At 40.5% G+C, this 27,784-nt stretch overlaps 1 pseudogene; it reads left to right on the forward strand.

The window, feature by feature from the left end:
- On the forward strand, window positions 1-27,784 carry LOC100344440 (ATP-dependent RNA helicase DDX18 pseudogene; annotated as a pseudogene).

Consider the following 27,784-nt stretch of genomic DNA (forward strand, 5'->3'; position numbering starts at 1 on the left):
ATGACTGATGTTGTTGCAGATGCAGTCCAACTTTCTTTATTTCTCAGGTAACAGTCCAAGATAGATGGTCCTGGTTATACATAGATTTCTTTTACAAAGTTATTGGGGAATCTAGACCTTTTTTTATGCATTGACCATTCACTATATCAGAAGGGATGAATGGGGAGATGGGGAGAGTCCATTTGGTGTTTTTTTTTTTTGTCCTAGAGGGGAAAACGTTATGCCACAGAGGGTTAAACAGCCACTTGGGATGCCTACATCCCATATTGGAGTGCCTGTGGTTGAGCCCCATCTGTGCGTCTTCCAATTCAGCTTCCTTCTCATGTACCTGGGAAGCAACATATGGTGGCCCGAGTACATGGGTTCCTGCCACCCACTTGGGAGACCTGGATGGAGTTCTTGGCTCCTGGCTTTAGCCTGGCTCAGCCCTCATTATTGTAGACATTGGGAGAGTCAACCATTAGATGGAAGATCTCTCTCTCTCTCTCTCTCTCTCTCTCTCTCTCTCTCTTCCCCCCAGGCTTTCAAATAATTAAGTACACAAACAAGTAAATAAAAATTTTGCCCTAGAAATGGCATTTATCACTTCTGTTTAACATTATATTGATTAGGAATCAACTACATGTTAATACCTGAAGGCTATGAAATGTAGTCTAACTTTGTGCTCAGGAAGGAAATGATACAGATATTTGGCAATCATCTAGCTGTCTTTGCCACAAGTAGCCAATAAAACTAAGTTGGCTAATATGGAATGTTAATATGGAAGAGTAATGAGAAATAAGACTTGGGAAATTTAGCTTGAGATCAAATTGTGGCAGACTTTGGCAGTCTAAAAATTGTGAGCTTTATTTTGTAGTCATCTGGGCACTATTTAAAGCTTTTGTACAAGGGAAATATATGTTAAGAGTGGTTTTTGAAGTATTTTTTATGTATCTGAGAGTCAGAGTTACAGAGAGAGGAGGGAGAAAGAGCGATCTTCCATCTACTGGTTCACCCCCCAAATGGCTGCAATGACTGGAGACAGGCCTAAGCCAGGAGCCGGGAGCTTCTTTCAGATCTTCCACATAGGTGCCAGGGGCCTAGGGACTTGGGCCATCTCCCGCTGCTTTCTTAGCAAGCTAGATTTGAAGTGGAGCATCCAGAACACAAATGGGTGCCCATATGGGATGCTAGTGCTGCAGGATGTGCCTTAAGGGCTATGCCACAGCCCCAGCCCCAGGAGTGGTATTTTGTGAACACTAATTCAGTGTGCAGAATAAATTGAAAGAGGCTGGCACCGTGGCTCACTTGGCTATTCTTAACACCTGCGGTGCCGGCACTCCAGGTTCTAGTACCGGTTGGGACGCCAGATTCTGTCCCGGTTGCTCCTCTTCCAGTCCAGCTCTCTGCTGTGGCCCGGGAAGGCAGTGGAGGATGGCCCAAGTGTTTGGGCCCTGCACCTGCTTGGGAGACCAGGAGGAAGCACCTGGCTCCTGGCTTTGGATCAGCGCAGCACGCCAGCCATAGTGGCCATTTGGGAGGTGAACCAATGGAAAAGGAAGACCTTTCTCTCTGTGTCTAACTGTGCCTGTCAAAAAAAAAAAAAAAAAAAAAAAAAAGAATGAATTGAAAGAAAGAAAGCTTACTGTAGTAATTCAAGTTTGAGGTGACAAGGATATGGTAGTAGGAATGGAAGTGAAGGCACTGATTTATGACATATTAGAAATAAAGTAAAAAGTATGATTTTTATTAGTTTGGGTTCTAGGGAAGAGGGAGAAATTAAAGTGGTGGCCAGGGCCAGCGCTGCGGCTCAATAGGCTAATCCTCCACCTAGCGGCACCGGCACACCAGGTTTTAGTTCCGGTCGGGGCGCCGGATTCTTTCCCGGTTGCCCCTCTTCCTGTCCAGCTCTCTGCTGTGGCCCGGGAAGGCAGTGGAGGGTGGCCCAAGTGCTTGGGCCCTGCACCCCATGGGAGACCAGGAGAAGCACCTGGCTCCTGGCTTCTGATCACCGCGGTGCGCCAGCCACAGCGCGCCAGCCGTGGTGGCCATTGGAGGGTGAACCAACGGCAAAAGGAAGACCTTTCTCTCTGTCTCTCTCTCTCACTGTCCACTCTGCCTGTCAAAAAAAAAAAAAAAAAAAAAAAAAAAAAAGTGGTGGCCAGAAGATGTGAAATTGTTTTTTTCTTCTCTAAACATTCAAAATAGTATATATTATGTGGTGAGTGCTAGACCCCTACTATTTTCTCTTTACCTTAAAGAACTTATTATCACTCTTTTAGATTGCTTGACCATCTCCTAGTATACAAGTCAAAAGGGTAAATCCTTGGGCCTTCTCTCCAGGGATTTTGATTTAGAGGTCTGGGTTGGAGCCCAGGAATGTGGCCTTTTACAAGCATGTTTTATGATTATGATACTGGAGGTCTGCAGACTATGAAAGCATTATTTTAAATATACAGACTCATGGTAAGTCGATCCTTTACCTGTTCTTTGGTAGGTGATTAGAAATTACTTATTTCTATAAGTTCTATAAGATACTTGAGTCTAGTCTTTAGGTTCTGAGTAAAATAAATAAACTGTTATGACAGTGTACATTTTCCCCTTTGTCCCAGTACTTCTAGCCTCCCAGGGCCTTAAGTGGAGAATAGGTCTGAAAAGTGGGGCTATTCAGCTTTATTTCCTCTCTTAAATTCCATAAACTGTTGGTTTTAATGATCAGAGATATTTATCAACCTGTCCTAAATTGGTTCAAATGACTATCCAGCCAGAGATATAGAAATTAAAATATATTCATTCACTCTGTTTTCAAAATTATACTTTTTTATGAGGTGCATTAATACTAGGGTGATGTCTGAATTTTGAAGGATTGTTGTAATGCACATACTCTTATGAATATCTTAATCAGAAAGAAAAACAGGAGTATTGAGCCTTTTCCTCCCTATAATGTGTTGTTTCATCTTCTTCATTTTCCAAAAGCAGTATAGTGTATAGAAAACATCTATAAAGGTATGTATTCACATTTTAATGGCAGGACTCTGAGGAATGGAATTGGGAGGTGAAGGAGAGAAATGAAGACTTTCACTTTTTATTTTATATTCTTCCATACTGTTATTTTTAAAAAATGAACATATCCATGCCAATTTTAAGAACTTGCCATTTTTTATCCTAGATTAAATAGATATGATAATAACAATAGTATTACTTATAAAGTGCTTTCTGTGTACCAGCCCATTAACATAATTTTATTTAATATTCAGAAAAATTCTGCAAAAGAGTTAACTTTGCTGTTTTACATATGAAACACATCAAGAGAGTCAGAGCAAAGAACTGTGTTGTGTTCTATCTGATCCAAGATCTTTTTTTTTTTTTTAAGATTGATTTTTTTGAAAGGCAGAGTTAGAGAGAGAGAGAAAGAGGGGGAGAGAGAGAGAGAGAGAGAGAGAGAGAGAGAATTTTCCATCTGCTAGTTCACTCCCCAAATGGCTGTAATGGCTAGAGCTGGCTAGTCTGAAGCCAGGAGCCAGGAGCTTCTTCCAGTTCTCCCACATGAAATAAGGGGCCCAAGTCCTTGGACCATCCTCTACTGCTTTCCCAGGCACATTAACAGGGAGCTAGATTGGAAGTGGAGCAGCCAGGACTTGAACTGGCACCCATATGGGATGCTGGTGTCACAGGCAGTGGCTTTACCTGCTACACTACAACACCAGCCCCAGTTCATCATTTTTATATCTACAGCATGAGGGCCTTATTCTCCTTAATTCCTTTGGATGACAAGAAAACTATTTGTGTGAGTGGTAATGGTTATAGTCCTCCAAGAATCTTTTAGTAGTTAAGGAGAACAACCACTAAGAATAAAGTAGTAAGTGTAAATAAGAGGCAATAGAAAATTACATGGAGTGTTCTATGACTAGAATAAGTCAATCTGGTTATTGGTTATCAGAAATTTTTGGGTGTCACTTTGTACAGACATTTTTACTAGGACCTAGCAATAGAATGTCACATTTCCTATGGTCCTAGAAAGAAACAGTTCCACTCAGATGAAAGGACTTTAATGAAGGGAAAATACTTTCAAAGATGTGGACAAGGTTAAGATCAACAAGAAATGATGGGGTACCCATAAGCCAACAACAGCAGAAAGCTGTGACCATCCTTAGATATGAAGGAACAAGAGGATTATATAGTGTTACTAGAGCCTAAACCATACAGGAGGACTTAATTGGGCAGTAACCATACTTGTTCAGGTATGTAACCAGTGCTAGAACTGACACCCTAAAGCAGAGTGTGTATGGACAGGAAATACTCTTCCTTTTCTTTCTTCCCACCAGTCTTCTGCAAGTGCTTCCCACTGGCCAGTCCAAACAAAGGCACTCCAGTGATCCATGGGTCAATCTCCTAGGGCTCTAAGTGGAGAATGGGTAAGAGGGTGGGGCACAGCAAATAGAGAATAACCAGTACATTATATCCCTCCACTGCTTTGCCTCTGTTTCCAGGATCAAGACAGAATTCTTTGCGTGGCCTGCAAGATCTTAGACTGTTTAAACCCAGTGACTTCCTTAGTTCTTTTTCATTCATTCTAATTTTACTGGCTGTTTATCAGTCCTTTGTTCTACTAATCTGTCACAAATGCCTCTCCATTTCCTGTACTCTTTTTCTTAAATACTTCCCTCTCTGTCTTCCAATTTCACCTAAGTGCTTACATATCTTTCAGTTCTTAATTCAAAAATCATTTTTTTATGAAAGACTTCTCTGATTTCTCTGGCCAACCCAAATCTATTTCAATAAGTTCTTTCAGCAAAGCACACTTTTTCTTTGTATTATAACATAGTAGCATGGTATATTTATCGCATTTGTCTGATTATTTGTGCTATTTAGATTTTTCAGATTATTTAACTAAAGGCTTTTCTCACCCTAGTCCAAAAGTTCTGGAAGGGGTCTGAGTCTGTTTTTGCTAACCAATATAGTTCTGGTGTCTGGATAATATTTGGAACTCAGTGTATACTTAAATATTTTTGAAAGAACAAATGAAAATAAAAGATGACTAGAAGCCCCAAGTATTCATATTCTGTATAGCAGAGATAATGCATGCATAAGTAAATATAAGCAATTACAGAGCATCAGTTATAGCAGTCTAGGTGGGATCTCACAGATTCCAAGAATGTTCCATGCTGTAGGTATTTGTCTTATTGTCTATTCTCTTGCTTGTTATCAGACACAAAATGTCTCATATAACAGTGTATTCAGCCGGCGCCGCGGCTCACTAGACTAATCCTCCGCCTTGTGGCACCAGCACACTGGGTTCTAGTCCCGGTCGGGGTGCCGGATTCTGTCCCGGTTGCCCCTCTTCCAGGCCAGCTCTCTGCTGTGGCCAGGGAGTGCAGTGGAGGATGGCCCAAGTACTTGGGCCCTGCACCCCATGGGAGACCAGGAGAAGCACCTGGCTCCTGGCTTCAGATCAGCGCGGTGGGCCAGCCGCAGCGTGCCAGCCGCAGCGTGCCAGCCGCGGCGGCCATTGGAGGGTGAACCAACGGCAAAAAGGAAGACCTTTCTCTCTGTCTCTCTCTCTCGCTGTCCACTCTGCCTGTCAAAAAAAAAAACAAAACAAAACACAGTGTATTTAACAGTATCTAGTGAATCTAGTGTGACTTGTACATGGTGTGCATTGATTAAATATTTAATTAATAAATGTAGAAAATTTTTATAAAATTAGGCTTCAAAATTAGTGTGCATAAGAATCATGTGAGCAAATCACTTGTTTAAAATATTAGCTGCACTCCAGAGAGAGCAATTTCACTAAAACTTGAGTAGATCCTGAAAATCTCCTAAGTTAAGACATGAATAATTTTGGTGCCGTTGATTTGAGGACTACATTTTGAGAAATATTGGACCATAAACTCCTTGATAGCATCACACTGTTCAGATTAAACAAATGAGTTGTTAGCCAGAAACTCTTGGGTTTGAATCTTGGCTCTGGTACTAACTGATTATTATTTAAACTCTCTAATTTGGATTTCCCTTGACTATAAATGGGTGTTTACAACATCCGTTTCCTAAAACTATTGTGGAGGCTAAAATAAATGAGAAAATATGTGGCAAAGCATTTACAACAGTGTCTTCATGTGAATAAATGATAAAATGGTCAATGAATAATAGAATTTTTTTAAAAAAATTTATTTCTTTGTTTGAGAGGCATAGAGAGAGTGCTGATGTACTGCTGGTTCATCCCTAAATGACCACAATGGTAGAGTCTGGGCCAGGGCAGGAGGCAGGAGCCAAGAACTCAATCCATGTCTCCCACATGGGTGTCATGAACCCAATTACTTGAATTGTCATCACTGCCTCCCAGGGTGCATATAAATAGGAATTTGAAATCAGGAGCTGAAAATCAGATATCAGACCTAGGTACTCCAATGTGGAATAAGAAAAGACAGGGTTACAGACAGAGGTAGAGAGGTCTTCCATCTCCTGATTCACTCCACAAATGGCTGCAACGCCCAGTGCTGAGCTGGTCTGAAGCCAGGAGCCTGGAGCTTCTTCCAGGTCTCCTACGTGGGTGCAGGGGCTCAAGGACTTGGGCCATCCTCCGCTGCTTTCCCAGGGAGCTGGATTGGAAGTAGAGCAGTGCCCATATGGGATGCCGGTGCTGCAGGCTGGTCTTTTCAGGAGCCTGGAACTCCATTCTGGTCTCCCATATAGGTGGCTGAGGCTGAAGAAGTTGTGCCATGTTCCACTGCCTTCTCAAAGGCATTAGCAGGGGCTGGGTTGATAGCTGCATGGTACCCTGATATGGGATACTTTCATTGCAAGCTGCAGCTTAGCTCATTGTGCCACAATGCTGGCCCAATAGTGATTTATTTTGAGGTTGAAATATTGTTTATGATTCTCATTACTTCACTTTTTTTGCATTTTATTCTGCTATATAAACTTGTACTTTAATTTTGGTTAAATTCTGTATTTAGGAGTCTTATTTACTAGATTTTAAGATTTAAAGAAAATTTTGCTTGTTTCTGTGTGGGATAGAGTTTTAGCTTCATTTCTATATTTAATTATATATAAAGTACAGAATTCACCTTTGTAAAACCTGTCTTGGTACAGAGGCAAACGGGAGCTGTGGAAATAATGTCTCTTGGTGTCTTCCTTTTGTCTCTATCCATTTTTATCCTCCAGAGATCTTACTGCTTTGTTGAATTATATATAGGGAACTGATTTCTTTTGCTGGAACTATATTACATTAGAGTGTTATATGAACTTTGGTAGGTGCTAGACTTGGTTGTCTTTTTTTTTTTTTTTTAAAAGGATTTATTTATTTATTTGAAAGTCAGCGTTACACAGAGAGAAGAGAGGCAGAGGGAGAGAGAGAGAGAGAGGTATTTGATTTTTTTTTTTGCAGTTATTGTGAATGGGATTGATTTTTTTTTTTTTTTGATAGGCAGAGTGGACAGTGAGAGAGAGAGAGACAGAGAGAAAGGTCTTCCTTTTGCTGTTGGTTCACCCTCCAATGGCCGCCGCGGCCGGTACGCTGCAGCCGGTGCACCGCGCTGATCTGAAGCCAGGAGCCAGGTGCTTCTCCTGGTCTTCCATGGGGTGCAGGGCCCAGGGACTTGGGCCATCCTCCACTGTACTCCCTGGCCACAGCAGAGAGCTGGCCTGGAAGAGGGGCAACCGGGACAGAATCCGGCGCCCCGACCGGGACTAGAACCCGGTGTGCTGGTGCCGCAAGGCGGAGGATTAGCCTAGTGAGCCGTAGCACCGGCCAATGGGATTGATCTTAAAAGTTCTTTCTCAGCTGTGGCATTGTCTGTATATACAAAGGCTGTTGATTCTTATGTGTCGATTGTATATCCTGCCACTTTGCCAAACTCTTTTATGAGTTCCAATAGTCTCTTAGTGGAGTCTATTGGATCCCTATATATAGAATCATGTCATCTGTAAATAAGAATAGTTTGACTTCTTCCTTCCCAATTTATATCTGTTTGATTCCTTTTTTCTTGCCTAATGGCTCTGGCTAAAATTTCCAGTACTTTATTGAATAGCAATGGTGAGAGTGGGCATCCTTGTTTGGTTTCAGATCTCAGTGAGAATGCTTCCAACTTTTCCCTATTCAGTAGTACTCTGGCCATGGGTTTGTCATAAATTGCCTTTATTGTGTTGAGGAATGTTCCTTCTATATCCAATTTGCTTAGAGTTTTCATCATGAAAGGGTGTTGTATTTTTTCAGGTGTTTTCTCTGCCTCTATTGAGATAATCATATTGTTTTTGTTTTTACTTTATTAATATGATGTGTCATATTTATTGATTTGCAAATGTTGAACCATCCCTGCATACCAGGGATAAATCCTGCTTGGACTGGGTGAATTTTCTTTATAATGTGTTGTTGGAATCAATTGGCTAGAATTTTATTGAGGTTTTCCTGTCTATGTTCATCAAGGAAATTAGTCTGTAGTTCTTTTCTCTGCTGTATCATTTTCAGGTTTAGGAATTATGGTGATGCTGGCTTCATAGCAAGAGTTTGGCAGGATTCCCTCCTTATCAATTATTTTGAATGGCTTGAGAAGAATTGGAGTTAGTTCTTTAAATTTCTGGTAGAATTCAGCAGTGAAGCCATCTGGTCCTGGGCTTTTGTTTGTTGGGAGGGTCTTAATTACTGATTCAATTTCCATCTTGGTTATTGGTTTGTTTATGTTCTCTATGTCTTCATGGCTCAATCTATGTAGGTTGTATTTGTCTAGGAATCTATCCATTTCTTCTAGGTTTCCCAATTTATTGACATACAGTTCTTTATAATAGTTTCTGTGATTATTTTTATTTCTATCTGTTATCTGTTTTATTTCTGTCTGATATTTGTTGTTACATTTCCTTTTTCATCTCTAATTTATTGATTTGGGTCTTCTCCCTCTTTTTTGGTTAGTTAGGCAATGAGTGTATCAACTTTATTTTTTCAAAAAGCCAGCTCTTTGTTTCACTGATCTGTTGAATTGTTTTTTTTTTTGTTGTTTCATTTTTATTTATTTCTTCTCTAATTTTAATTATTTCTTTCCTCCTACAAATTTGGGGTTTGGTTTGTTGGTTATCCAGGTCCTTGAGATTCATTGATAGCTCATTTATTTGGTGCCTTTCCAATTTGTTGATGTAGGCACCAATTACTATAAAACTTCCCTCTTTAACACTGTTTTTGCTGTATCCTGTAAGTTTTGATATGTTGTATTATCTTCATTTGTTTCTAGAAATTTTTTGATTTCTCTTTTGATTTCTTCAATGAACACTGTTCATTTAGGAGCATGTTGTTCAGTCTCCATATGTTTCATATGTTCTAGAGATTCTTTATTGTTGATTTTCATCTTCATTTCATTGTGGCCAGAGAAGATGGTATGATTTGGATCCTTTTGAATTTGCTGAGATGTGCTTTATGGCCTAGCATGTGGTCAATCTTAGAGAAAGTTGCATGCACCAGTGAGAAGAATGTGTATTCTGTAACTGTAGGATGGAAAGTTTGTAGCTGTCTGTTAGGTCCATTTGGTCTATAGCATCAATTGATTCTTTTTAAAAATTTTTTAAAAAATTTATTTGACAGGTAGAGTTATAGACAGTGAGAGAGAGAGACAGAGAGATAGGTCTTCCTTCCATTGGTTCACTCCCCAAATGGCCACTACAGCCGGCGCTGCGCCGATCTGAAGCCAGGAGCCAGGAGCTTCTTCCTGGTCTCCCATGTGAGTGCAGGGGCCCAAACACTTGGGCCATCCTCCACTGCCCTCCTGGGCCACAGCAGAGAGCTGGACTGGAAGAGGAGCAACCGGGACTAGAACCTGGTGCCTATATGGGATGCCGGCACTGCAGGTGGAGGATTAACCAAGTGAGCCACGGCGCTGGCCCCAGTGTCAATTGATTCTGTTTACTGCTGATTTTCTGTCTGGTTGAGCTGTCCATTGCTGAAAGTGGGGTGTTTAAGTCCCCCATTAATATTGTATTGGAGTCTAGGTTTCCCTTTTGATCCATTAACATTTCTTTTAAATAGCAAGAAGCCCTGTAATTAGGTGCATATACATTTATAATAGTCACATCTTCTTGTTGAATTGGTCCCTTAATGATTACATAGTATCATTCTTTGTCTTTTTTAACAGTTTTTGTGTTACAGTCTATTTTGTCTGATATTAGGATGGCTACACCAGCTCTTTTTTGGTTTTTGTTGGCATGGACTATCTTTTTCCATCCTCTCATTTTTAGTTTGAATGTATCTTTATTGATGAGATGTGTTTATTATAGGCAGCAAATAGATGGGTTTTGTTTTTTATTCATTCAGCCAGTCTATATCTTTTTTAAAAATATTTGTTTATTTGTTTGAAAGGCAGAGTTACAGAGAGCAGATACAGAGAGAGAAAGAGAGAGAGAGAGAGAGAGAGAGAGATTTTCCATCTGCTGGTTCACTCCCCTGATGACCACAATAGCCAGAACTGCGCCAATCCAAAACCAGGGGCTGGAAGCTTCCTCTGGGTCTCCCATGCTGGCAGGGGCACAAGGACTTTGGCCATCTTTCACTGTTTTCCCAGGCCAAAGCAGAGAGCTAGATGGGAGGTGGAGCAACCAGGACTTGAACTGGCACCCATATGGGATGCCAGCACTGCAGGCGGCAGCTTTTTCAGCTATGTCACAGCAGTAGCCCCCAATCTATATCTTTTTTTATTTTTTTAACTTTTATTTAATGAAATATAAATTTCCAAAGTACAGAATATGGATTACAATGGCTTCCCCCCCATAACGTCCCTCCCACCCACAACCCTCCCCTTATCCACTCCCTCTCCCCTTCCATTCACATCAAGATTCATTTTCTATTCTCTTTATATACAGAAGATCAGTTTAGCATACATTAAGTAAAGATTTCAACAATTTGCTCCCACACAGAAACATAAAGTGAAAAATACTGTTTGAGTACTAGTTATAGCATTAAATCTCAATGTACAGCACACTAAGGACAAAGATCCTACATGAGGAGTAAGTGCACAGTGACTCCTGTTGTTGACTTAACAAATTGACACTCTTGTTTATGGCATCAGTAATCACCCTAGGCTCTTGTCATGAGCTGCCAAGGCTATGGAAGCCCCCTGAGTTCACTGACTCTGATCATATTTAGACAAGGCCAAGGTCAAAGTGGAAGTTCTCTCCTTCCTTCAGAGAAAGGTACCTCCTTCTTTGATGACCCGTTCTTTCCACTGGGATCTCACTCGTGGAGATCTTTCATTTAGTTTTTTTTTTTTCCCCCAGAGTGTCTTGGCTTTCCATGCCTGAAATACTCTCATGGGCTTTTCAGCTGGATCCGCATGCCTTAAGGGCTGATTCTGAGGCCAGAGTGCTGTCTAGGACATCTGCCATTCTATGGGTCTGCTGCGTATCTCACTTCCCATGTTGGATCATTCTCTCCCTTTTTTATTCTATCAGCTAGTATTTGCAGACACTATTCTTGTTTATGTGATCCCTTTGGTTCTTAGTCCTATCATTATGATCAATTGTGAACAGAAATTGGTCACTGGGACTAGTGAGATGGCATTGGTACATGCCACCTTGATGGGATTGAATTGGAATCCCCTGGTATGTTTCTAACTCTACCGTTTGAGGTAAGTCAGCTTGAGCATGTCCCGAATTGCACATCTCTTTCCTCTCTTATTCCCACTCTTATATTTAACAGCGATCACTTTTCAGTTAAGTTTCAGCACTTAAGAAGAATTGTGTATTGATTACAGTATTCAACCAAAAGTATTAAGTAGAACAAACAAAAAAAATACTAAGAGGGATAACATATTAAGCTGCTCATCAACAGTCAGGGTGAGGGCTGATCAAGTCACCGTTTCTCATAGTGTTCATTTCACTTTAACAGGTTTCCTTTTTGGTGCTCAGTTAGTTGTCACCTATCAAGGAGAACAAGTGGTATTTGTCCCTTTGGGATTGGCTTATTTCACTCAGCATAATGTCTTCCAAATTCCTAACAGGGATCACCCAATCTATATCTTATAACTGGAGAGTTGAGGCCATTTACATTCAAGGTGACTATTGATAAGTAAGGAGTTGGTCCTTCCATTTTTCCATAAACATTCCTATTGTTTATGGGAAGATTATACTGGGAGATTTTCTGCCTTCACCTTCTTTTTGTAGTGATACCATGTTTCTATGTGTGGTACATTCTTTTTTTTTTTTTTTTTAAAGATTTTTAAGATTTATTTATTTTACTTGAAAGTCAGAGTTACACATAGAGAGGAGAGGCAGAGAGAGAGAGAGGTCTTCTATCCGATGGTTCACTCCCCAACTGGCCGCAATGGCCGGTACTGTGCTGATCCAAAGCCAGGAACCAGGAGTTTCCTCAAGGTCTCCCACATGGGTACAGGGGCGCAAGGACTTGGGCCATCTTCTACTGCTTTCCCAGGCCACAGCAGAGAGCTTTACAGGAAGTGGAGCAGCCAGGTCTCGAACCGGCATGCATATGGGATGCCGGTGCTTCACGCCAGGGCATTCACCCACTGCACCACAGCGCCAGCCCCTGTGTAGTACATTCTTAAGCATATTTTGTAAGGCTCGATGAGTGGTGACAAATTCTTTCAATTTCTCTGTGTTATGGAAGGTCTTTATTTCACCTTCATTCATAAATGATAGCTTTGTAGGGTATAGTATTCTGGGTTGACATTTTTTTTCTCTTAAGACTTGGACTATATCTCGCCATTCTCTCCTAGCCTGTAGGGTTTCTGATGAAAAGTCAGCTGTGAGTCTAATTGGAGATCCTTTCGAAGTAATCTGGTGTTTATATCATGCACATTTTAGAATCTTTATGTTTTACTGTGAGAGTCTGACTACAATATCTTATGGTGAAGATCTTTTCTAGTCATGTCTTTTAGGAGTTCTGTGTGTTTCCAGTACTTGGATGTTCCTTTCTTTCTCCAAATTAGGGAATTTTTCTGTAATTGTTTCATTAAAAAGGCCTTCCATTCCATTCTGTCTTTCCATGCACTCAGGAACTCCTAAAAGTTGTATTTTGGATTGTTTGATAACATCCCATAGATCTCCAACACTGTTTTTTAGTTTTCTTCTTTCTTCTTCTTTTTTTTGGTCTGAATGTAAAATTTTCAGAGATTTGGCTTCTAACTCAGATATTCTTTCTTCTGTTTCACTGAGTTTCTTGTTAAGGCTTTCACCATAGTTTTTATTTATTCTATTGAATTTTTAATTTCTAATATTCATTTTGATTTCTCTTTAAGATATCAATTTCATGGGGGAAATTTTCTTTCATGTGATGTATGGATTTCAATGGTTCATGGATTTGCTTCTGATTACTTCTAAGTAATCCTATGATCAATTTTTTGTATTCCATTTTTTTCAATCTCTTCATCTCCACATTCTAGTATTGAAATCGGGCATCATGTTGTCTTCCTTATTCTTGTTTCTTGAATTGCTGCATTTATTATTAGGTATTTGTGGAGTTACTTGTTGGTTTCTTTTTTGTTTTGTTTTGTTTTTTCCTTGTGATGGCTTTTATCCTTGGACTGTGTCTCTGTGGCTTAGTGGAGTGTCTGCTTTCAGTGAATACTACCTAGAGGCATGTGCTGAGTGTGGCCAGGGAGCTCTGTTCTGTCCTCCAGGGTGAAGGGAGTATTCAAGGTGATACCCAGCTTGGGAGTGGTAAATCTCCTTTTTTTTTTTTTTTTTTTTTTTTTTAGTCAGAAGAGAAGTTTGTTCTGCTTTGTTGGGTAGTCTTATGCTCACCTTTTCTCCTCAAAGGAGACCAGTACCTGAGTGCTAGTCCCAATGTATACAATATTCATCCATGTGGCCACAAGAACAACACAAAGGATCTGTATAGTCCTTGGTGTAAGCACAGATCCCACAGCAATGACTGTCACCATGGAATCAGGGAGCCTCAAGCATGTGGAGCTGCCCACAGAGACTGCCCACCATCCCAGCCACACTCTGCACCCTTCCATGCAGCCACAGAATTTTCACAGTCCTGGCATACAAGTCTACCACAGCCATGAGCATCCAGCCTCCTGTCAATTCTCCCAGAACCCTGATTCTCCCAATCAGACTTAGGCGTCTCTGCTTGGCTGATTACTGGACACGCAGACATGAGCTGGTATAGCTGTTACATTTGTCCAAAATGGCACCTTCCCTCTCGGCTAGTTACAAGATGCTGAAGCAGGCTGGTCAGGGAGAGAGAAATGTGCCCCCTTTTTTTCTCTTCTAAGTTGGCAGGTATACTGTCCCCCACAGGGCTCCAGGCTTGACTTGTGCCAGGTTCTTCCTGCAGCTTTATCTCCAGTGGCTTGGGCTTGCAGTGTGGTCTCACTCCTTCTCCAGAGCTGGTGCTGAGGCTCTCGGCTGCTGTGGTCCTGAGTTGTGCGAGTCCATACCCTCCATGTAGGTTCACAGTGTCCCTTTAATTTGCATGGAGTTTCCTCTGCTGTTTTCTCCCTAGCTCTTCTCCAAGATTTTATTCTCACAAAGAAAACTCCAGAACTGATGGTTTTATTGGTGAATTCTATCAAACATTTATGGGATATTTATACCTATTTGACACAAACACTTCCAGAAAATTCTATGCGGCTAGCATTACTCTGACATCAAAATCACACAAGATAATACAAGAAAGAAAATCACTGATCAATACTCCTAAAAAACATAGTTTCAAAAAGCTATGAAGTCAGGGGCTGGCACTGTGGCATAGTGGATAAAGTCACCACCTGTAGTGCTGGCATCCCATTTGGGCACCGATTCAAGTCCTGACTGCTCCACTACTGATTCAGTTCTCTGGTATGGCTTGGAATAGCAGCAGAAGATGGCCCATGCCCTTGGGCCCCTATATGTGCATGGGAGACCTGGAAGTAGTTCCTGGCTCCTGGCTTCAGGTCAGCCCAGTTCTGACCGTTGTGGCCATCTGGGGAGTGAACCAGCTGATGGAAGACTTTCTCTCTCTCTCTCTCCCTCTCTCTCTCTCTCTCTCTCTCTGCCTCTCTGTAATTCTCTGCCTTTCAATTTATTTATTTATTTGAAAGTCAGAGTTACACAGAGAGAGGAGAGGCAGAGAGAGAGAGAGAGAGAGAAAGTGAGGTCTTTTATCTGATGGTTCACTCCCCAATTGGCTGCAATGGCCAGAGCTGTGCCGATCTGAAGCCAGGAGCCAGGAGCTTCTTTCAGGTCTCTCACGTGGGTGCAGGGGCCCAAGGGCCTGGGCCATCTTCTACTGCTTTTCCAGACTACAGCAGAGAGCTGACTTGGAAGTGGAGCAGCCAGGTCTTGAACAGGTGCCCATATGGGATGCCGGCGCTTCAGGCCAGGATGTTAACCTGCTGTGCCACAGCACCGGCCCCGAGTAAATAAATCGTAAAGAAAAATCTGTGAAGTCTGACAAATTAAATGTAACAATACATAAAAAAAGATATTTTGTTATAACCAAGTAAATTTTCCTTCTAGGAATGCAAGTTTGGTTTAACAGTACCTATCAATTCATGCTGAATACCACAAGTGAAAATGGCAGAATAAATCAAATAAATACCACAGTGATAAACTGGCAGAATAAATCAAGAATGAGGAGTTTCATGATGGCCAAGTAGTGGTGACCAGCATTCACCTCCTTTTCCACAGAGAACAAACAAAACAGCAAGTAAATAATTTTATTTTCAGGGGAATGCCCAAGGAAGGACATTGTAACTATACAAAGGAGACACAGGAACCCCATAGGACATGGAGAACCGAGTTGTCAGCACAGAGAGAGGAACAAAGCCAACTGGCAATTTTAACAGGAACTCTGTGGGTGAGGGAGGATCCCCATTGCAGGGAAAAGGATTAATTCAGTGGAGCAAATCTCCATGGACAATTTATGCTGGCACTCGTAGCTACAGGAGGGATCTACACTTGTCCTAGTCTTGGACCCTGATAAAGGAAGCTACCTGCTGTATGCTTGATAACTTTGCTTTAGAGAAGGAATTCTGATTGATTGTCTCCCCATATCCCCCAGAGAACATGCTGTGGCAGTGTGACTTCCATCTTGAAATATGAACCAGTGCTGAAATTCATACTCCCTTAGGGGACAGAAGCCTCTGCATATGTACATTCCTGGGGCCCCCTAAACATTCCACCACACTAGGAAAAAATTCCTACAGCCTCACAATCCCAGTTAGACCCAGGAGAGCAACTATGACCCACACAACGCTTTGCATCACAAGGGACAGGGATTGAGAGCAGATGAATGTTTCTGCCCTCAGGACACTAGAAGTAGAGGCATTTCTCCCCTCAGATTTGGGGCCTGTGAAAAGTCCCCTACCTTCCTTTTCACCACCAGCTGGAGCAGTGCTTGCTACTGCTGGAACCTGTATGCAACAGGACTGCTGGCCAGGGCTCCCTGGTCCTTAGCCCTACCCCTGCAGGCCATCACCTGACCTGTGGGATCATGCCAAATGGCTAGAAATACATTTGCAGCCCTACTGCCATCCATGAAGGCCACTTCAGGGACTGTGGACTCATGCCTGATGCCTTTGGGCACTGGTAATACCTAGCACACCACCAGTCCTGTGGGTTGGTGCTCCTGTGGCACCATGCCTGCCTTCACCCCCACAGGCCACTGCTGGCACTCACACTGCCCTGCAGACTGCTCCTGTGACTCTAGCCCTGCCCCTGCTGCTGTGGGCCACAGACTCTACCAGGCCTTGGGTCAGTGCTCATGGGACCCTGGTCCTGCTCCCAAATTTGCAGGTCACCACCAGGATCACAAAACTTGCTATGACCCTGGTCCCATGCCTGCCAACACAGGGATTGCCAGGACCCACAAGACATTGCCAGGACTTTTTGCCTGTGCTCTTTTTGAGTTTGGCCCCAGACCTCTGCTGCCACTGCCACCAATTACAGCAGAAAATATAAGGAGATTATACTGTAACAACCAATTGGAACTAAAGCCAAATAGTTTCCAGACTGACACCTAAAGTTTGGAAATAGCCTTTTACCACAAAAGTCAAACTTTAAGGAACTGATCCAGCATATGTGGAGATAACAGTGTAGGGACACAGGAAGTATGAAAAAGGAGGGCAACATGATGCCTCCAAAGGAACACAGTAACTCTTTAGCAACAGAATCCAAAGAAAAGTAGATTAATGAAATGCCTGATTAAGAACTCCAAAGATTCAATTTTTTTAAAGATTTTATATATTTATTTGAGAGGTAGAGTTACAGACAGAGAGAATAAGAGACAAAGAAAGGTCTTCCATCCATTGGTTCACTCCCCAGATGGCTGCTATGTTCAGAGCTGGATTGATCTGAAGCCAGGAACCAGGAGCTTCTTCCGGGTCTCCCACGTGGGTGCAGGAGCCCAAGCACTTGGGCCATCTTTCACTGCTTTCCCAGGCCAAAACCAGAGAGCTGGATTAGAAGAGGAGCAGCTGGGACACTAACTGGTGCCCATATGGGATGCTGGCACCACAGGCGGAGGCTTAGCCTACTACACCACGTTGCCAGCCCCATCATGATTGTTTTAGATCTATTTATTTATTTGAAAGGCAGAGTTAGAGGAAGAGACACACAGAGATATTTTCTGTCTGTTAGTTCTCTCCCTATATGACTGTGGGGTGGGCCAGGCTGAAGCCAAGAGCCAAGAACCAGGGAATCCACCCTGGTCTCCTACATGGGTAGCAGGGATCCAAACACTTGGGCTATCTTCCATTGCTTTCCCAGGCATATTAGCAGGGAGCTGGATTGGAAGTGGAGCAGCTGGGACTTGAACTGGCACTCATATGGGATGCTGGCATTGCAGGCAATAGCTTAACCTGCTGTGACACAGTGGTGAACACAATGGTGATTATAAGGAAACTCAATGAGTTGTAAGAAAACACTGAATGTTTAATGAAGTTAGGAGGGGCTGCTGTGGTGCAGTGGGTTAAAGCCCTGGCCTGAAGCACTGGCATCCCATATCAGCGCCGGTTTTAGTCCCGGCTGCTCCTTTTCTTATCCAGCTCTCTGTTATGGCCTGGAAAAGCAGTAGAAGATGGCTCAAGTCCTTGGGCCCCTGCACTCATGTGGGAGACCTGGAAGAAGCTCCTGGCTCCTGGCTTTGGATTGGGGCAGCTCCAGCTGTTGTGGCCATCTGGGGAGTGAACTAGCAGATGGAAGACCTCTTTTTCTGTCTCTACCTCTCTCTGTAACTCTTTCAAATAAAATAAATCATTTTTAAAAAAAGCTACATAAGTTTAGAAAAAAAATGAGGCTGTCGCTGTGGCTCACTTGGTTAATCCTCTGCCTGCAGCGCTGGCATCCCATATGGGCACTGGGTTCTAGTCCCTGTTGCTCCTTTTCCAGTCCAGCTCTCTGCTGTGGCCTGGGAAGGCAGTGGAGGATGGCCCAGGTGCTTGGGCTCCTGCATCTGCTTGGGAGAACAGAAGGAGACACCTAGCTCCTGGCTTCGGATCAGCTCAGTGCCAGCTGTAGCGGCCATTTGGGGAGTAAGCCAATGGAAGGAAGACCTTTTTCTCTGTCTCTCTCACTGTGTACTCTACCTGTCAAATAAAAAAAATGAAGTTAGAAAAACAGTGTATTATATGAATGAGAAATTCAGCAAAGAAAGAGATCTTGAAAAAGAAGCAGCTAGAAATACTGGAAATGAAGAACACAGTAAATGAAGTAAAAAATAACATTTGAAAGCCTCAACAACAGGCCAGATCAAGCAGAAGAGAGAGTATCTGAACTTAAAGATAGATATTTTGAAATATCCCAGTCTGACCAACCAACAAACAAACCAACCAAAAAACAGCCTCTGAAACTTTTGTTGTTGAACAAAAATATTCAAATTTTGGAGATTCCAGAAGAGGAAGAAAAGGGCAAACACAATATAGAAAATTCATTCAAGGAGATAATAGCTAAAAAGTTTCATGATCCTGGGAATGATTTGGATATCCAGGTACAGAAGGCCCATAGAATCCCAAATAATGACCAGAAAAATTCACACTGTGACCTTTTATAGTCAAAAGGACAATGTAGAGAGAAAGAGAGTTCTAAAAACTGCAAAGAAAACACCATGTCACATTTAAGAGAACCCCCATTATTAACAGATTTTTTTCAGTAGAAACCTTACAGAAATGGAGGGAATGGAAAGATATAGTCCACATTCTGAAAGAAAGAAACCCTGCAAGACAAGCATATCATTTCCAGCAAAGCTATCCTTCATGAATGAAAGAGAAATAAAGACTTTCCAAGACGTGCAAAATTGAGGGAACTCATCACCACCAGACTAGCCTTACAAAAGATGCTTAAGATGGCCCTGCATTCAGAAACAAAGCAAAGATCAGCATCACAAAATCACTGAACTATAAAACCCATCAAAAGAGCAGACACCAAAAAAATAGAAAAGATTCAAATCTCATCAAAACTAAACCAAAAAGAGGAGTGATAAGAGAGGAAGAACAACCAAGGTATTCAAAATAAAGAGAAGAGAAATTTTAAAGTGGCAAGATGAGTTCACTACTTACCAGTCATAACCTTAAATGTAAATATACCAACTCCTCCAGTTAAAAGATAAAGATCAGCTGAATGGATAAAAAACAAGACTGAACTATATGCTGCATACAAAGCACTTAACTTTTTGACACACACAAACTAAAAGAGAAGTGATGGGAAAATATATTCCACTAAAACGGAAACCAAAAACAATCAGGACTAACTATACTTAGACAAATTAGACCTTAAAGCAAAAACTGTAAAAAAGACACAAAGAAGGTCACTATATAATTATCAAAGGACTAAAGCATCAGAAAAACTTAAAAATTCACTTTGAATACTGAACAGAATAAATAAAAATAAAGGACAGGTTCAGGGCTCTTGAATTGGAGAAATCAGGCTAAACTCTTGTTAATCTTGCTTCTTAATGTGTCAACTTTCCACTTATTTCTTTTACCTTTTATGTCACTTTGCCTATTTTTTTCCCCTTAAACCATGTCTAGATTCAGATATGACTCATCTTTTCAGCCTCACCATCACTTTCTAATTTCATTAAATGAAGTTGTAACTGTCCCTTCTGGGTGGAATACGTAAAAGGCTGACTTAAGGGGGATCAAATATGGATACTCATTTCTCTTGCCCCTTGCTTTTTTTTAGCCCCTCTGCATCTTCCAGGGGACAAAGGACTTGTATTTTCACTACCATTTCAGAAAACTGCATCCTATAATCAGAAAATTCATGCTTCTGGAAGAATAGATGCTGTCTTATGAGTTTTTGAGTGAATCCTTCCTCCACTTAGTCCCTGTATTTGACAGAAAAGTATTTTTCCTCCTCTGCCCCTTCTGCTCTGTCTACCTATCCCCAGAGGTTACAACTTTCAAACCGTATATCAGAAAGACTTCTGGTCATCTCATGCCTGTTTATGGAGATTACTTGTTATTGGGAAGGGGAAAGAGTGGCTTAGAATATCTGCAGATACAAGTAAGATTCTTTCAGCAGAGTCTTGTGATCAGATATTTCCTTCATGGTAAACTTTTCTCCTAACAGTTTCATCATAATACAGTTAAAGAATATCAATAATGATGTGAGTATAATTAATTTTATAGTAATGGTAGGCTTCTGCTCAGCAATAATAGATGCTGGAAGACAGTGAAACAGTATCTTTAAAATGATGAGGGAAACAACTACCAATCTAGAATTCTGTCCTTAGTTTTATGATATCATTCAAGAATACTGACAACATATAGTACTGCTAGATATACTGAATGCCTTTGTATGTTTTTAGTAAAGTATGTTAAAATATTTAGAGCAATCACTAAATAAATGGACATACTATCTGTATCTTCCAAATTATCATAACATGGAAGGTGGGGAAAGGTATAAAAAGCATTTTAATCTCAAGAAGATATGAAAAGTATAAAAAGCCAGAATGATGATAAGCATAAAACACAAAATGATACAGTTATATGTATCTGAATAATCAGATAGAAATGGAATATACAGAACAAATTCTGTTACATTAGTTGTTACTTATTCCCTCCTCACCTTCCCATACTAACCTGTAGACTAATACTTTTCTTCCTTGTTGACTTTAGACTTGCCTATGTGTCTTGCTTTGTCAGTGGAATATAAGGGGATGTACCCTTTGCCACAGCTGAAGAGAGGCTTTTACTATGTTTGTGTGATTTGTCTTGGCCTCTTGTGCTTTTCTCTTTGTCATGAAAACATCTGTTGTCTAGAGGCTGCCATTTAATCTGGAACCCAGAACAAGAAGACACGTGGAGAAGATCTGAACCTGACCACTTTCCCTCCTTTCTGATAACAAGTCATCTCCCTACACAGGAATATGATGACCACAAAGAAGTGTTCCTGATGTAAGGGTTGACACTTTAATTTTGGGGGATAGGCAGAAGTCAGAAGCCGAGTCCAATCATATCCAACAAAGTCCAACAGAGTCACAGTCAAAACACAGATCTGTGAGCCAAGCATCCTTCCTTTCCTCTCCTAGGTTTTGATTATTTGCTGGAAATCTTTGGTGCTCCATGGATTATAGCTGAATTACTCCAATATCTGCCTTCATTGTCACATGGCATTCTCTCTGGGTGCCTCCATCATCATATAGTCATATTCTTAAGAGGACACTAGTCATATTGGATTAGAGACCCATCATAAAATGATCTTACTTACAAATAAGGTCACATTCTGTGATAGCAGGAGTTTGTACTTCAGCATATCTTTTTGGTGGAGGGACAACAATTCAACCCATAATACTGTTATAAATTTGTGTCTAGAAGTTGGACGTGGGGTGGGCCTTTGGTGTAGCAGTGAAGACACTGTTTGAGATGCCAGCATCTTACATTGGAGAGCCTGGGTTCTGGCTCTGACTTCCCTCTTGATTCCAATTTCCTGCCAATGCTTACTGTGGGAGGCGGTGGTGATGGTTCAAATAGTTGAATCCCTGCCACTCATGTGGGAAACCTGGATGAGTTCCCAGCTTTTGGCTTTGGCCTGGTCCAGCCCCAGTTGTTGCAGGCATTTGGGGAGTAAATTAGCAGATGGGAAATCTCTGTTGTCTGTTTCTCTATCTCTCTGCCTTTCAAATAAATAAAATGAATAAAAATTAAAAAATAAAAATGAAATTGCACTTAGGTTCTTGTTACAGAAACCTAAAGTATGTGGTAATTCATTATAGCAAACATAGGAAATGAGCACAGTTGGTCCTCTGTATCTGTGGCTTCTGCGTCCATAGATTCAACTTACCATGGATTGAAAATATTTTCTTTCAAAATAACACCTGTACTGAATGCATGCAGACTTGTTTATATTTCCCCAAACAATACAGTATAGCAAGTATTTACATAGTATTTAGATTGTGCTGGGTATTGTGGCATTGCCTTTGAGACCAAACTGTAGGTAGTGAGAAGCTGTTGTTGGACAGTAATGGTAAAACATTGGAAAAACTGTTACCTGTGTGTTGTTATCAGTGAAGAGAGTAAATGCACCACATAAACTTGTGGTTTGTGCAAAGAAATTTTGACACAGCATGCTAGAATTTTGAACTGGTTGTTATTAGCTATATTTGAAAAAATAAAGAAGTCAACATATTTGGAAGCAGGGGTGTAAAGGAAAAGAGACTCCAGAAATTATGGGATTACCAGATTGACAAATGAAACTATTTCTCATCTCCAACCAAGTAAACTGATAAATATTTTTTGATACATGCAGGCTGAGTGAGCCTCAAATGAAGATATAGCCTTAAGGAACAGACATAGTTGCATATTTACCTTTTTTAAATACCTCTGATTGGATGAAAGTGATCTCAAGTAAACCAATTCAACTAGATTAAATTGACCTGCCTCATTAACTTTATACTAGATCATGAGACATAATTTTGCCATTGCAATGACAGAAAACATACCGTGGACATATAGGCCAAGCAAATGAAATTTAGTTGGCATATCTAAGATTTGAATAATATAATTAGCAAGTTTGATCCATGGATATTAAAGATTCTTACATTCAACAGAATGAGAATGTGTATCTTCAAGTATATACAGAGTTTTTATGACAGTTGGTAACATACTATTACATAAATTTAAGAAAATCCACATTATACAGAGTAGAATTAATAGTGTAATTAACTTACAAATGAACAAAGATTATTTTTAAATAAAAAAAATCCTTGAAAAGAAATGAATGCACTTCTCAGTAATTCGAGACAAATAAGAAATTTTGATAGTAATTGCAAATATGAACATCAGTGAAAATTTATGTTTCAGAATTTCTGCAAAAGCTTTTCTTTTACTGTAGTAGGGTTATAACAGGGTTGCCTCATCAGGGATTGAATTTTCAGCCCACTTTGCTCATCACTGTGACCATATGACTATGTAGAATCACTCCAAAAGAACTTGACTATAAGTTATTCTCTTGTTTCCACGTCCATCTTGTAAAACTTTACACACATGTTCCTCCATACACTTTACCTTTCCCTGCTTGCTGGAATAAGACTGATCAAAGCAACCTTAATGGATAGGTGTTACAAATGGCAAGGCTACTGTCAGCTTAGAATTCAGAGATTTCTGTGAACTTGGAGTGATCCACTGATTAAGATAAAGTATCCTATTTAAACCATTGTGTCTGTTTCATGATTACAGTAGTTCAGTCATTTACTCTAATTCACATCCAATATCTTTGAGACCAAACTGAAGTACTTCTTAGAGATAAATTTATGATTTAATACATTTATTCTTAAAATATTGAAAATAAATGTTTGATTAAAGAAACTTGGATTAAAAAGTGTAAGTCTAATAAAAACTAGAAAAGAATTATAAAGAATGTAATGAGGAGCCAATGCTGTGGCATAGTGGGTAAAACCACTGCCTGTGATGCTGGCATCCCATATAGGTGCTGGTTTGAGACCTGGCTGCTTCACTTCCAATCCAGCTACCCGCTAATGCACCTGAGAAAGTAGCAGAAGGTGGTCTGAGTTCTTGGGCTCCTACACCTACATGGGAGACCTGGAAGAAAATCCTGGCTTCAGTTCAGCCTAGCTCCAGCTGTTGCGGCCATTTGGGGGAGTGAACCAGAAGATGGAAGTCTCTCTCTCTCTCTCTCTCTCTCTCTCTCTCTCTCTCTCTCTGCCTCTCTGTAACTCTGCCTTTCAAGCAAATAAATAAATCTTTAAAAATAAAATATCCCCAGAAATCTACCATATTGATCAATGAAGAAGCAGCAACATCATTTCCCAATTCAGAATCACAAAAGAAAAAGAGAAAAAATTGTGAATGTTGATGGGTCTGGCACAAGAAAGAAAAAATTGAAGAAGATTCAGAGACCTCTGAAAGAAGCAGAGAACAGTGTGAAGACATCAGACAGTGAAGATGACAAATGAAATACTCTGCCTCTGGGACTAATAGGAACTTTTGAGGATATTTCCTTTACTTCTCTAATTAATCTTGTCAATGAAAGCACTGTGAAGGCCATGAAAGAAATGGGCTTTGCAAACATGACTGAAATTCTACATAAAATTGTTAGACCACTTCTGGAAGGCAGGGATCTTCTAGCAGCTGCAAAAACAGGCAGTGGCAAAACCCTGGCTTTTCTGATCCCTGAGGTTGAACTTACTGTTTAGTTGAAGTTCATGCCCAGAAATGGAACAGGAGTCTTTATTCTTTCACCTACTAGAGATCTTGCCATGCAAGCGTTCAGTGTTCTTAAGGAACACATATGGTTTTATAATGGATGGTAATAACAGATATTCTGAAGCACAGAAAATAGCTAATGGGATCAACATTATTGTGGCCACACCAGCCTGCCTCCTGGATCATATGTAGAATATTCCAGAATTTATGATGAGGCTGAGTGTACCTTGAATGTTGATTTTGAAGACAAATTAAAACAAAGTTTTAAGTTTTTGTCAACATACAGACAGACCATATCCTTTTCTGCCACTCTAACATGAAAATTTGGAGACCTAGAAAGAATTTTCTGAAAAAGGAACTACTGTGTGTTGTTACTGCTGCTGATAAAACTAATGCAATAGTAGATGATATTGAATAGTGATATTATTTGTCCCTCAGAAAAGAGACTCCTTCTGCACATCATATTCCTTAAGAAGAACACAAAGAAACTGATGGTCTTCTTTTCATCCTGTAAGTCATGAAATACCGGTATGAGTTGCTGAACTACATTGATTTTTCTCTCTTGACCATTGAAGGAAGGCAGAAGCCAAATAATGGTTCAACCTCATTCTTTCAGTTCTGCAGTGCATACTCAGGGATATTGTTGTATATAGCCGAACAACAAGAGGGCTGGATTTTCCTATAGTTGTCTTGATTGTTCAGTGTGATCCTCTAGAGGACCCTAAGGAATATATTCATTGTATGAGTAGAATAGCCAAGGGTCTAAACACAAGAGGGCATATCTTGCTCATTTTGGGCCCATAATAATTGGGTTTCCTTTATTCCTTGAAGCAATGCAATGTTTCATTTAGTGAATTTGACTTTACCTGGTGTAAAATTTCTGATATTCATTCTCAGCTTGAAAACTGATTAAAAGGAGCCACAGGAAACATACAAGTCATACATACATCCAAGCACGGTATTCCCATTCTCTGAAAAAGATCTGTAATGTTAATAACCTGAATTTGCCTGAAGTTGCTCTATCTTTTAGTCTCAAGGTGCCTACTTCTATGGATCTGAATGTGAACAGCAATGAAAGCCAGTGGAAAAAGAGAGGAGGTGGTGGATTTGGCTACCAAGAAACTAAGAAAGTGGAGTAGTCCAAAAAATCTTGAAAAACGTTAGCAAGAAATCATCTGACAGCAGGCAGTTCTCTCACTGAAGACACAGTTTCTTTTATCTTCAATAACTTTGTCCTGAAATGAACTTTTTTTCCCTTGCTCTAACAAAGAAGTTTTGTAGCCTTTAGAATTTGGACTGATTAAGACGAATATAGATTGACTCAGGTCTCAAGCACTGTAATTTCCATCAAGTATATTTTTTATTTTGGGGATATAAGACAGACTTTAATTTTTCTTGGTTTTCCAAGGGCAAAGCAAGTTATCTTTTGGTCTTTTGTGATGGTACAATATTTTAATTTTGCCCACTTCCCCACCACCAATTCATGTTATTGTTATTTATTTATTTTATTTTATTTTTGACAGGCAGAGTGGACAGTGAGAAAGAGAGACAGAGAGAAAGGTCTTCCTTTTTTTGCCGTTGGTTCACCCTCCAATGGCCGCCGCGGCCGGTGCGCTGTGGCCGGTGCACCCCTCTGATCCGTAGCCAGGAGCCAGGTGCTTCTCCTGGTCTCCCATGGGGTGCAGGGTCCAAGCACCTGGGCCATCCTCCACTGCTTCCTGGGCCACAGCAGAGAGCTGGACTGGAAGAGGGGTAACCGGGACAGAATCCAGCGCCCCGACCGGGACTAGAACCTGGTGTGCCGGCGCTGCAAGGCGGAGGATTAGCCTATTGAGCCGCGGCGCCGGCCTTCATGTCATTGTTATAATATAACTCTTCTTATACTTTTCCCTCTTGGTGTGTGAAGACTTTTTTTGTGTGGATTATTGCTATATTAACTCGCTTTTATGATGACCTAGTATATTGGCAGGTGGCAGTAATGCAGCAAATAGTGTCAATTTGCTTTCATCTTCAGTTGTTGTATCTTAACAGTAGTTTTTAAACCCTGCTGAATGCTGCAGTATAAAAAGACAGGGAGCTCTCAGAAATCCTAAGAAGCATCTTAGGATAAAGTTGGCATCACTTTTAGATATTCTAGATTTTAAAACCATGGGCCTTTGGGCAAGAATTTGGGCACGTGTTTGGGCACAGCGTTAAGCTGCTGCATGAGATGACTACATTCCATATTGTAGTGCCTTGTTGGAGTCCTGGCTATTCCACTTTCCATGTAGCATACTGCTAATGTGCAACCTAAGCTGCAGCAGATTATTTATTTATTTCTTCTCTAATGTTTATTATTTCTTTCCCGCTAGTAATTTTTGGTTTTTATTCTTGTGTTTCTAGTTCCTTGAGATGCATTGTTAGATATTTATTTGATACCTTTCCAAATTTCTTGATATAGGCATTTACTGCTATAAACTTTTCTCTTAACACTGCTTTTGCTTTATCCCATAAGTTTCGATATGTTGTGTTTTCATTTGTTTCACGGAATTTTTTATTTCCATTTTTATTTCTTTTATGAGACACTGTTCATTCAGGAAGATGTTGTTCAGTTTCCATTTATTTGTGTATTTCCTAGAGTTTTTAAAATTATTTTGTTGTTAATTTTCAGCTTCATGCTATTGTGGTCAGAAAAGATACATGATATGATTTCAATTTTTTTGAACTCATTGAAACTCATTTTATGGCTTAGTGTATGGTCTATCCTAGAGAATGTTCCATGCACTGATGAAACAAATGTGTCTTCTATAGTTGTGGGATGAAATGTTCTATAGATAGAAGGTACATCCATTTGGTTTATAGTGTAGATTAGCTGTGTTGTTTCTTTGTTGACTTTTTTGGTCTGATTGACCTGTCCATTGATGACAGTAAGGTGCTGAACCCTCCTCCCCATCATTATGGTATTGGAGCGGATGTTTCCCTTTATATCCATTAACATTTGTTTTATGAAACTAGGTACCCTTGCATGGATGCATTATACATTTACTATAGTCACATCTTCTTATTGGATTGATTCCTTAATCATTATATATTGATCTTCTTTGTCTCTTTTTCCCCCCAGAAACCTTTTATTTATGGTATACAAACTTTATTTATGGTATACAAACTTTAGAAACATAGTGATTCTTCCCACTGTACCTGCCCTCCCACCCACACTCCCACCATTCTTTCTCCTCCCT

This window comes from Oryctolagus cuniculus, chromosome 1 (genome assembly GCF_964237555.1).
Source record: "Oryctolagus cuniculus chromosome 1, mOryCun1.1, whole genome shotgun sequence".
NCBI lineage: Eukaryota > Metazoa > Chordata > Mammalia > Lagomorpha > Leporidae > Oryctolagus > Oryctolagus cuniculus.